Source organism: Cupressus sempervirens, chromosome 1, assembly GCF_028749045.1.
Source record: "Cupressus sempervirens isolate cs-2001-9-10 chromosome 1, ASM2874904v1, whole genome shotgun sequence".
Taxonomy (NCBI): Eukaryota; Viridiplantae; Streptophyta; class Pinopsida; order Cupressales; family Cupressaceae; genus Cupressus; species Cupressus sempervirens.
This window is the reverse complement of record NC_143118.1, coordinates 42,900,779-42,912,848: the sequence shown is the minus strand read 5'-3', so window position 1 is coordinate 42,912,848 and position 12,070 is coordinate 42,900,779. Positions and strand designations below refer to the sequence as shown.

General features: G+C 32.5%; 1 pseudogene; it reads left to right on the top strand.

Annotated features, from left to right (window-relative positions):
• The first annotated feature begins 9,769 nt into the window (after positions 1–9,769).
• Positions 9,770–11,612, top strand: LOC149576080 (uncharacterized; annotated as a pseudogene).
• Positions 11,613–12,070: the final 458 nt, after the last annotated feature.

Below are 12,070 nucleotides of genomic sequence, written 5' to 3'. Positions count from 1 at the left end.
TCCACCGACGAAATAGAAGGTTCTGGAAGCTGCGTTAGAAGTCAGTGCAAATCTAGAAGAATCCAGAAACGGTAACCAAACTTTCGGGAGGCATAACTTTTGAACCGTAGCTCCGATTGACGAACCGTTTACATTTTTGAAAAGCTCTCAAAGCGCTCTATAGCCCTATGGACAAGACTTGCTTGTCCCCCATTTTTTGACCCTTTTAGAGGTCATTTAATGCCCCAAACTTGACTTTGAAGCATTCTTAAGAGGTCTCCAAAACCTGAAAAATTGCAATAACTTTCAAACCGTGGGGCTTGTTGACCTGATTCTTTTTTTGGAATCCTCTAAATCATGATTACATTCATCTGGCCAATTCAAACCTTCTAGTTTACCGAAATGATGGCCCAAATACATGCTCCTATTTTTTTGGGATTTTCAAACACACTGATAGTTGAAATATGAGAGTTGGAACCTTTATTTGAGCCAAATGGGTATCCAAAAATGTAAAGACATGAAATAGAAACTAAGTCTAAGTACATTTTTTTGGGTGACACAGGATTGCCCTTATACCTTTGGATGCTCCTGCATCACTTGGTATTAATATCTCATACCAAATCTAAGTCAACATAGCCTTGTAAATTAGTAGTAGAGTCCCCAAAGTGTAATCACTTACTAGATGTTCCTCTCGAATATATGAGAATCCATTTAATTTCATTCCAATGCTCAAGCCCTAGATGACTCATATACCTGCTAACGACTCCCACTGCATGTGCAATATCTAGCCTAGTACATACCATAGAATACATCAAGCTTCCTACAACTGAAGCATAAGGTACCTTGGACATCTTATCCTCCTATTCTTGTGTCTTGGGACACATCTCCTTAGTCAACTTCAAATGACCAAGCAAATGTGTGTTGACAGCTTTATAATTCTCCATAGAAAAACATTGCAACACTTTCTCAATATAATCAGCCTAAAATAATGTTACTTTCCTATTCTTACTATCTCTACAAATCTTCATACTAAGGATTTGTTTTGCTACCCCCAAATCCCTAATAGCAAATGCATGTGCTAACTGGCATTTCAACCCCTTAATATGATCCATGGTAGACCCAACTACAAGCATATCGTCAATATATAAACATAAAATAATGTAGCTATCATCATCAAACCTCTTAAAATAAACACAATGATCTGAATGACACCTACTATATCCATGCTCATGCATAAAATTGTCAAATTTTATATACCATTGTCGAGGTACTTGCTTCAAGCCATATAAATTTTTCTTTATTTTGTACACTAAGTTCTCCTTACCTTTGACCTCAAATCCCTGTGGCTATGCCATATATCTCTTCATCCAAATCACCATGAAGGAAGGTTGTTTTAACATCAAGCTACTTCAAATGCAAATCTTGAGAAGCCACAATACTTAAAACAATGTGAATAGAAGTCATCTTAACAAAAAAAGAGAATATCTCATCAAAATCAATGCCCTTTTCTTTGAAAATTCTTTTACAACTAACCTAGCTTTAAATATTTTCTTACCTCCATCCTCTCCTCTTAACTTATAAACCTATTTATTCTACAAAGCCTTTTTACCTGCAAGAAACTTGCATAAATCCCAAGTCTTATTTTTTAGCAAAGAGTCTGTTTCTTCTTTCATTACACACTCCTACTGAATCTTAGTTTCCACCTGCACAACTTCATCATAACATTCAAGTTCACCAACATAAGTAAGTAAAATGGAATACAAAGAAGGAGAGAATCTTTTTGGAGGTCTACTTATCCTTGTTGACCAGCTAACATTCAATGGTGTGTGTGTTATTTGTTGTTGTTGTTGTTGTTGTTGCACATCATGAGGAATTCCTAGAATATTAGCTTTTTGAGTATCATCCAACACTACATAATCATTTTCTTTCTTCTCATGTTTATGCAATAGATCTTTGTACAATACTTTCTCATTGAATATGACATCCCTGCTTCTTCTATTTTTACGATTTTCAAAATCCCAAAGCCTATAACCAAATTCATTAATGCCATATCCAACAAATACACATTTCTTTGACTTAGCTTCCAGCTTGGTTCTATTTTTAGAATCTATATGAGAAAATGCTTCACAATCAAAGGTTTTCAGAAAAGAATAAATCACCTTCTTACCAGTCTATGCTTCCTCTGGAATACCACAACCCAAAAGAGTAGAATTAATCAAATATAAAGTAGTATTAATAGCCTCTTCCCACATGTTTAAGGTCAACCTAGCATGAAACCTCATGCTCCATTATAATCTTGTTCATGCATTAAACCACTCCATTTTCCTATGGAGTCCTTGGAACAGTTTTTTGTCTATGAATAGCATTAGTAGAGCAATGATCTTCAAATTCATGACTGCAATATTCACCACCATTATCAAATCTGAGACATTTTAATTTCTTACCAATCTCATTTTCAACCAAGCTTTTCCATTTCTTTAAAGTTTGAAATACATAAGAATTCTATCTAAGGAAATAAACCCATACTTTTCTAGTTGCATCATCAATAAATGTAACATAATAATGAGAGCCACCAAGAAAAGATACCTAAGCTGGTCCCCATACATCTGTATGCACAAGCTCTAATTTTTCACTTTTATTTTCCTTCCTAGACTTCACTAAACTCACTCTCTTTTGTTTTCCATACACACAACTTTCATAGAAATCCGTATTGATAAATTTTAGACCTAGTAAAACTTACTTTGAATGAAGTACTTTCATACATTTCTCACTCATGTGCCTAAGTCTATTGTGCCACAACACTACATCAGAATATACATCAGCTATTTGTTCTCCCTACTCAACTGTAGCAATTGTTCCTGAATATTCATTTTTCTCTGACAAAATCAAAGTAGAAAGAAGAATATAACCTATACAAAGATATAAGGTGACTAATTTCACACCTTTTGCTGCTACAAGGGAACCTTTTGAAACCTTCCAATTTTTATCATTAAAAGTAACTATGCAACCCTCATCATTGAGTTGCTCTGCTAAAATTAAATTTCTACTCTACCTTGGAACATGTCTTACCTCACATAGTAGCCAATGATTCTCATTCTGCAACTTAATGTTAACTTTTCCTTTCCAACAATCTGACAGGGTTCATTACCCCCTAAATAAAAAAGTCCAAAATCCCCTTGGACATTATCAATAAAATAACCTCTATGAGGTGTAGTATGAAATGAAGCACCAAAATCTAAAACCCATGAATCATCAACACTTTCTAAAGATAGAAGCAAAGCATCCTCTTCAGATTTGTTACTTACCACATTTTCTCCTTGTTCCCTTCTGGTTTATCTCCTTCATTGTTCTTTCAAGTCTAGCAATCTTTCTTCTTATGCCTATTTTCCATAGTACCAACAATCTCTCAGTACTTTGGATTGAAACCTCTTCCCCTTTGACTTTCCTCTTGATTTCCCACAATTTCTAGAATTATTTCCTCTCTCAGTTGTTCTACCTCTACTTTGTGCATTCAAAGCACTTCCAAATGTAGATCCACTTGAGGATTTCTTACAAGTTTCCTCACTCAAAATAACACTGATCACATCATCAAATTTTAGGGTATAAGATCCAGAAACAAAATCACTCACAACCATTACCAAGCCATTCCAACTTTCAGGCAAAGAACATAAAATCAAGAGAGCCCTAATTTCTTCATCAAAATTAATACCCACAGAAGATAACTGACTAGTAATAGTATTAAACTCATTTAAATGATCTACAATAGATCTACCTTTTTCCATTTTCATTTTAAATAAATGCTTCATGAGAAATACCTTATTTGAAGCTGAGGTGTTTTCATACAGTTTCACTAAGGTTTCCATCAAATCTTCTGTTGTCTTTGCTTTTGTAATGTTAAATGTCACTGATGGTGCCAAGCATAATCAAATGCTTCCAAGTGTCTTTCTGTCTAAAATTTCCTAGTCCTCATCTAACATAGTTCCTTGTTTCTTGGATTTTCCTTCCAACAACTTCCATAAATTCTTTTGATAAAGATATTTCTCCATTTGTTTCTTCCATAACTGAAAGTTTAGCCCATTAAACTTCTCTACCTTTAGCTTACCCTCATTTGCCATTACTTCCACTCAACTGTGAGATTCACACTCAACCGTGAGACCTTCCAGTAGAGGATTGCTAAAAAAATGATAACAGTCTGGCTAAAAAAATGACTATTGTCTGGATCTGATACCACTTATTAGGATTAACCTTAGACAAAAATAATAGTTACATGCAAATATAACCAATACTAGAAAATAGTAGATCACATAAAAGAAAACACAATACACCAATACTTAACATGGTTCACCCAATCCTTGGGCTATGTACACCAACAAGAAGTCCAATATTATTATTATCTAGTGATTACAACCTAATTATAATCCATAATCCCTTACAATTCAATACCACTACAAGAACTAATTTTCTCATCGCACATTATTAAAATCCCTAACCCAAAGCCTTTTATATAGGCATTTTTGCCACTTACAAAATTAGGGCTAGAATAATAGAAAAATAGTAGCCGATGCCTTTTAAAATATAAGGTCATTTTTGGCTTCGAGGGCACTGCCCTCAAAACCCCTTGCGGGGGCATTGCCCCTTGACCCCACCCCAAGACCCCACAAGGGGGCACTTCCCCTTGATCCCATCTTGGGGGCACTGCCCCCAAACCCCCATAGAAATAATATGGAGGGAAATTGGGCCGAATAAACATCTAAGTCTGATTAGGCTCCACATCACAATAGATACCTCCATGGACACAACTCTTTTTCTCATCACTCATAGACCCCAAGGTCCTAGACACCTCACCTCTCCTCTAGTAGTGGTGATGATGACTAGCATTGCCACTTGGGTTCCCTACTATATTGAAGCTTTGGTTGGTCCCCTACCACTCTAGTTATGCCTCATCTTGTTATTGTTTTTCAACTCCTATTGATGCTTTGAGGCCTCCTACCACTTCTTCCAAAAGGTTTCCTTGCTCAACCTTGGTCATTTTTCCTCTTAGAGCTAAGAAGGATTAAGATAAAAAAGAAGATGGGTGATTTGTTCATGACTCCCTTGCTAGCCTCAATTTTGAATGGGGAAAAAAATGATCAAAATAAACCTCCCCCTTGGTTGGGACTTCTTTGGCCACATAAGGTGGTTTATATTTTTTTAATGAATAGTTTCTTTTCCTTTTAGTCGTAGTCTATGTGACTTTTGTAGGGTAATCTTGTATCCCTCAACCTATTTGTTTGTGAATATGTTTTTTAATATTATTAATTGATAAAGAAGGCCTTATTCATCAAAAAATTATTAAAAATATCTTAGGGCATATAATTAGATATTATAGATTCAATGGATTTGTCACTAATACAATAACACTTAATGTTAGAAGGAATAATGGAAAAAGAAAAAGATGGATAGATAACCAAAAAAAGTATACATTTGTAAGAGAAGAAATGAATAAGGAAACAAAAAGTTATTGAAAGAAAAAAACCATAATGGATATGCAGGCAAGTATGAACCATTCAGCTTGACTTTTCCAATATTGGGTATTGAACCCTCAATATCATTATCATTAGCCAAATGTGACCTTAGAGGGAGAAATTATGCAATGAAATATATTTCATCTAAATTCCAAAGTTATGATATGAGAAGAAGGATTAAGGATAATCAAGGTTGGGATACTTGATATCTCTAATAAAAAACTTTGGTGAGATTTTTTGTATCATCACTAACAAATACATGGTTATTTGTTTAGTAACAGTTTTTCTAGATTGTGACCTAACACATTAATTACATAATTAATTGAGTTGATAAAATGGTTGAATTGGTTTCATTATTCACCATTATTTCATACAAAGATTGAGAAAAAAAGAGTTGATAGTATTTTCATTGTGTTTGAGCAAAAAAATTATGGATTGAAGTGAAAACCCTGAGTCAACGGTAAAAAGGCATTTAGATATATCTTGCAAGCTTCATTTCTAGTTAATAATAGCTTGTTTGAGATAGATACACCACAAATATTTGATATTAAGGAGAGAAACATCTATAAATGTAAGAAATGTCCTTTTAAGTTGTTGGAGGATGATCCAAAGGACACATTTTTTAAACCCCCATCAGAATCTTACATATAGAAGATATAAGAGCATATATACCACTAGTAGAATTTTAGCAAATAAATGACTATGTGACTAAAGTTTTTAGTCACAAGACTAAAATGCTTAGTCACATGACTAAATGTTATCAAATTCTAGTAATATTTTATAATTTATAAGAATAAGAGATTAAATAAATGACTAATTTGGTCATTGGATAAAATCAGAAGTTTAGACAAAGATATAACTAAATAAATGATCAAATAAATTACTAAACAATTGGTCACTAATAATTAGTCACCCAAACAAATGACTAAATGAAATTTATATCATATTAATACATTCTTTAACTTTTTTATAACTTTATTACTCACTAATTGATTTTTTGTCCTATCAATACATCATAATGAGTTAGCTTCCTTGAATGTCCTCTCAACTAATATTGAACTAAAAATTAACTCAAAATCCCCCCAATCTACACTCAAATTCCTCAAAATCTATCTATAAACTTGTGAAGAAATAAAAACTAGCCATGCACTCAAAAGAAAACTCAAAGTCTATCTCTACATATCAAAAATATTAATTATCAATTAAATATTTTTTAATTTCAACATATTATATAATTTTTATTAATCATATTAATGCCATGCAATAACCATCTTTATACAATAGAACATTATTTTATTATCATTACATTTAAATATTTTAGCATTAAGTAAATAGCAAGAACCACATTTTAATAAATATTAAACTTTGAAAATAATAATAATCAAAATAACAAATTAGGGCTTGTGTTCACCATCATGTATATTCTATTACTGAAGCATCTTGTGATAGTAGAAAATGTCAAAAGAAACTTTATATGTTCTTTGTTATTATTTTCTTAGTGAGTGTAATAGATATTTTTTGAAAGCTCTAGTCCTTCATTTTGAAAATATTATGTTGTAAAAATATTTAAGTAAAAATTACGAAGTTATATTTGTTTTAATGTTACATAATATTTTAAGTTAAATTTGATGTAATTGGGTATTTTCTAAGAAATAAACTTCCTTTTATAGTCTAAATTTTCAAATTTGCTTCATTCAACACAAACTTGTGTGATATTGTTGGTGGGTTAAAAGTTAAGATTATCAATTATACACTACTATATATTTTTTCTGTTACTAATTATTAAATGTAATTAAAAAAATTAAAATTATATTTTTACATTTTTTATAAAAAATGGTGAGATGTATATTATATTATAGAAAAAAATTGATTACAAATTTTGAAAATGGAGTAGCTATCACCCAAAGTCTTAAATGCTTCCATGAAGAGAGACATCCCCTACATCTACTAGCTAAAAGTAATAAAGGACATCATCCTCATGACCTTGTGATGAAAAAGAAAAAGAAAGCCATATATCATACATTATCCTATAAATGCTCCTCATAGTCTAACGTGACTACTTTGTATCACTATAAATCACTATGATTCTTATGTACCTAGTCCCACAAAATAGGAATTGTATAACCTGATGAACTAGGATGATTTTGAATTAGAGTTGATTGATGAAGCTAGAATTGGTTGCCATTTTTAATCTCTGAAATAAGTTTTTAAAAAATAGTGAACAACACATTAAAAACTTTAACCAAATTAAAAGTTTAAAAAAGAAGAATGGCTCATTTAGAATGGCTTTCATAATAGGGACAACCTCCTCTCTATATTGTACACATACACCACTACCAAATAGGAATAAGACCCATGTAATTATATTTTCTAAAGTTTGGTGTAAATTGTATGGTTGGTTTGTAACTCTTTCTAGGGGGAACGTCCTAGTAAGTTTCTCTATAGTTGCTACCCAATTGAGAATCTTATAAAGAAATATTTGAGATGGTTCCTTTCTTGTTTACCTAATTCTATCTATGTCCTATTCCTATAATTATTTCACCCTTAAATTAAGGATTAAAACATTTCATTGGAAGAGATTTTGAATAATTACTTCCATCCACTTGCCTATTGAAGGATTACAATATGTCAGCTCTTTAGAGTTTCTAACCATTATGTGGAGAATCCACCTCCCCAAAGTTTTACTAGCATGCCACATATCCCACCAAACACTCTCACTTCAATAGGGACCACCAATCCTTTTCCGAGGAATGTTATTTCTAGTAATGTACTCCACAACTAATAGATTTTATAGGAAGTTATTCAATTTTCAATGTTTGGATTAACACATGCAATCGCGACATCTCTACTAAGGTTTCCATGGATTTTTTGTTGAGCCTAGCTAGTAGGTCACATGTAACATGCCAATCAATTTTAGAATTTTCATGCACAAAAGGAACTCAATGATCCATGTTAGATTCGACATGTCAATCAATTGTAGCAAAATTGTAATAATTATGATATCATCTTGACTAAGGGTTATTTTATAAATTATATCATTTGTAGCTATTCTATTTTTACGAGAACAAGACCATATGTCTTGTAGTTTAGGGGAATATTTTGTAGCATATACTTTATGGAGGATTATCTCTTGCCTCAGCATGTTTCTCTTAATAAATCATGGGGACTGCGTACTCAATTTCTTTTACTTTTTATTAATCATTGTGTCATCTATTGAGCTCTTATAAGTTTAGTTCAATTTGCTTATGTTTTCTATAGTGTGCTCCTTGAGCAAGACAAATTTTAGGAAGTGAGGTCTTCTCTTTTGACCCTTGTAAGAACTATTTATGTTTTTAAGTGAATAGGGTCTTATACGATGTCCTTTGTTAAGGATACTTGAACTTAAGAAGTGACGTGTCTTAATTCGAACCATTGTAGATGCTTCTTAGGACAAGATATTAATGTGTGAGCCCTACGTCTAGAAATTTTGGATTCTTATACTCCTAACAACAATGAAAGGAACATTATGCATCATATTATGGAATAAATAAAGGCACAAATCTCTGACCATGAGGCTTGACCCTTGTAGATACCACTTGACAAATTTTGAGCCTATCCAATAATAGATTTAAATTTATAATAAAATAAATCTTATTTATACTAAAATGTCTTATTTCAAATTTAAAAAGATCTCATTTGAATGGTGTTGATGTTTCTAACTCCCTCTAACTTCCAACAATTGCCTTTATTAATCTAATTCTAGCTTAAAATTGTCAAAAGTAAATGACGAATAATAAATTTAACATAAGGATAAATTATTTATGTATATTAAATTATGCAAATATTTTAAAATTAAATTCTGACTTTGAACAAAAAGTCCCAAAAATTGAAGGTTGAAGCCTAACCTTCATGGAAGAAAAGCCTTTTGTGTTAAGGAGATTTAGAGTCTTTGTTGTGGGGTCTGGGAAAAATTAAGCTAGGTCCAAGTTGTGCACATACATTGAAAGGATTGAGGAATACTGACATCAATATCAAACAATTGAAGCAACACTATTGGCACCATGAATCGATCATGCAACCTCTTAGAATTGTCTTACAATTGACAGAAACTCAAAACTTTTTTAATGTTACTCATCATCTCTTTTGTTTATGATGAATTTTTTTACAAATTAAATATTAACCATTTAGTTGTGCTAACCCTACAATAATGCCCACTTTTATTTTAGGTTGGAGGTGAACAAAATCCACACTAAGAAGGCATACTCAACAAAATTTTTTCAAGCCTGGATTGATTAGATGCAAACAAAATGAGGTATTTTTGTGCATATTTTTCTTCTCTTTTTAGTCTTTTCATTTTGTTGTTCCTGACTCTTGCGCTTGTTCTTAACTCCATATAAGTTGAAATAATGAAAACCCTAATTGCTTATTCATCTGTCTGGATAATGAATGCTTCAAATCAATACCCATGTTAGTGGGTTGGTGTAAACTATAGTGAAGATAAGGGTGATGTTGTAGAACTCCACTTGCATAGTCTTGTGTTTAATTCTAGTGTTTGGGATGATGTGTGCAAATCGCAAGCCCTTTGAGTTCTTGACCTTTCAAATATTTATGTGTCAACCCCACCTGAAGATGATATCAGGTCTTGTAACTACTTGGTTTCCCTAAATCTAAGCTCCAATGCCATGTCAGGTTTCCTCCCTTTCCTTACCCTTCTTCACAAATTGCAATCCCTACATGTGTCTCATAATAATTTGATAGGATATAAGACAGACCCAATCAAAAACCTTATAGTACTCAAGACATTCATTGTGACATACAATGATTTTGATGGATTAGTTGTTTTTGGGACTGTAAAGTTGGAAAAGTAGGTGTCTCCCACAATCATTTGGGAGGGGTATTCTCCAGAAGCTTACTAAATGTCCCAATTTGACTTATCTTAACCTCAGTGGAAAAAATTTTATTGGCTCAATTCCTCATAGTATTAGGAGCCTGCTCCAGCTAGAAACACTGGTCCTCTCTTCCAATAACTTCTCTAAAAATATTCCAAGCTCATTCAATTCCCTCACCAAGCTGTCACAAAAGTTAATTAGAACAAACTGAATGGAAGCATACCCAATGATCTATCAGCCATCGCAGGTCTAGAATCTCTTGATCTCAACAGCAACAAGTTATTGGGGTCTATTCTTGTATAATTTTTCTCTAAGAAATCTCAAGTCTTTGAACCTTGCCTCCAATTTTCTCTCTAGAGAGATACCTTAGAATTTTTCCAAAAGTTTATACAAGTTGTGCATAGCTAACAAAAAATTGACTGGAAGTATCCCTCTGACAATTTCAAATGCCCCAAATTTGACATACCCATAAATGAATAACAACTATTTAAATAGATCAATTCTAAAGATGTCAGCTAGTTTCACATAACTCCATGTACTTGATCTTGGACACAATGCCTTGGGGGTCTCATTGATTGAAGTACTGCCCAAACTTGTGCATTTACAACATATAAAACTGTCAAATAATAAATTTGAGGGAAATATTCTAGATGGGCTATCAAATTTTCCAGCACTGACCTATATGGATTTGACTTACAATCTCTTATCAGGATCCATTTCCCCAAAATTATTTAAGCTTTAACAACTTTAGAATCCGTGTTTACAAAATAATTGTCTACCACAAATTATACTAGGGAATATACAGGACAACAAGTCTTTGATAGAGATTTATTTTGGCAGTTATAAACTTAAAGGAACAATTCCATGAGGAGTTAGCAATCTTTATGCTATAGCTTGCTTTGAATATTAGCCACAATTTTCTGAAAGACAAAATTCCAAGCTCTCTATCCAACCTGATTACTCTAGAAATCTTTGATATTTCCAATAACAAGTTGATAGAAGATATTCCAAGATCATTATCAAACTTGAAGAGTCTCATAGTATTGAACCTAAAATAAAATAAATTAATAGACATCATTTCCCCTACTGTACTGCACAACACAAACATATATTTTAATTATACAGGGAATTCTTTGCTTAGTTTCTACAAGGATTGCTAGTTGGAGTTGTTGTTGTTAGTGCTATTTTTGCCTTTGGGGCATTTGTATTGATATTGTTCACATGCAAATACTTACATAGAGATAGATTCAATCTATCATAAGTAATTCACAAAATCCTTAAAAAGTTGGAGCATCCGATTATCCTTGTAGAAACTAATAGATTCCAAAAGTCCAATCTGCTAGCAACAAACAATTTTGGATCAGTGTATAAAGGATTTTTTGCTGATGGGATCCATGTTGTTGTGAAGATTCTCAGTTTAGTAGATGAAGAATCAGACAAGACTTTCAAAGTGGAATGTAAGTTATTATAGAATGTTCGACACCAAAATTCCAACATTGACTTCAAATCTTTGATCTTTGAGTTTTTCTCAAATGAAAGCTTGGAGAATTTTTTGTATCAAGGTAGTGGTAGATTGAGACTAGCAAAATTTTTGAACATAGCCAGAGATATAGCCAATGCTCTAGAATATCTTCACTATCATTATTTCAGCAAGCAATATTCTTCTAGATGAAAGCATGACAACTCATCTACCAGATTTTGGAATATCTTGATTAATGG